We start from the raw sequence: 1,354 nt of genomic DNA, 5'->3' as shown, positions 1-1,354 counted from the left end.
CAACATATGCTCTGATCTAAGATGTTGTAGGGTGAAACCCTAGTTCATGATCTTTTCACACTTGGAGGAGTAAAAGGGAGCAAATCAAGAGAAGAACACAAGATGAACACTCAAATAGACAAGATCCAATCACACATATGCTAAATCCACATACACATAGAGGGATACAAGGATCCAAATCCAACACAAGAGGGCACAATAGGAACTAGTTCATCCCAATCCTTTGAAGAAATTGAGGTCTTGATATCCTTATATAGAGGATCTTCCATAGATGGGGTCTTGAATCCACTAGGAATCTTCTCCTAGGAGGTCTTGGGGCTGGGGGTAAGGAGCAAAACTCTACTAAATATCTAATATCTTTGCCTACCCTCGAAATGGAGAGCAGGAGGTCTATTTATAGAGCTAGGGGCGAAAGGGTAAGCGAGGGGAGGTTACAAGGCACTTGGGCTTGATGCTGTGCGCAGGCGATAGATGTCTGGCCCGACACGAGACGCCAGATGTCCGGCATGGAGGGCCGGTCACTTCTCTCCCCTGGATAGCCAGAGCCGGATTTTCGGGCCGGCGCCGGATGTCCGGCTGTTTGACGGGTGCCGGATGTCCGCCAGCTGTAGTGTCGCCTCGCGTCCATTCTTCTGTGGTCTTCCTCTGTTTGGTGGCGCCGGATGTCTGGCCACTGTAGCTCCACAGCGACTCCACTTGAGGCACCCCTTGCTCCCCTTCCGTGTGGACTTGTCCTAGCTTCGAGCATCTCCATGGTTCCTGAGCACATGTAGTGTCTTTGCATTAGGTAGCAACCATGTCTCGAATGAATGGAAAGGGGAAGCATTTTGAAGCGGGTTCACTTTGTGTCCAATGGCACATGCTCGAGCTCTCGTCATATGTCCATTTGGGGCTGAGGGAGTAGTTCTAGTGTACATGGGGTGACCGTAGGATGCTTTGCATCACCTGAATTCAGGAAATATTGCACATTCATTTTAGACATGTTTTAATTATTTCACACGCACTAGATTTTAGACACATATTACAATTGTTTCATAAAAAAGAACGCCTTTCTAATTACGTAACTCAATTTGAAAAAAAATACTAAACATGCATTTTAAGCAGATGATAATGATTTCGTACAGATTTTAACAATTTTGTAATTATTTTGCTATACAAAAAATGACAAAATGGTGATTTTCTAAAAACTGAATAATACATGTACTGTTCATCTTTCCAAAATCATGATTTTTTTTTCATTTTTGTGTAACTCATATGGTTATTTATTTCAGCATCAAAATATACATGTTTTTAATATACATCCATATAGACATGCTGAATTTTTAAACTTCAAAATACTATTTTGTCACTATTC

Source organism: Triticum dicoccoides, chromosome 5A (assembly GCF_002162155.2).
Source record: "Triticum dicoccoides isolate Atlit2015 ecotype Zavitan chromosome 5A, WEW_v2.0, whole genome shotgun sequence".
NCBI classification, from domain to species: Eukaryota; Viridiplantae; Streptophyta; class Magnoliopsida; order Poales; family Poaceae; genus Triticum; species Triticum dicoccoides.
The sequence above is the reverse complement of the archived record's forward strand: the minus strand, read 5'-3'. Positions refer to the sequence as shown.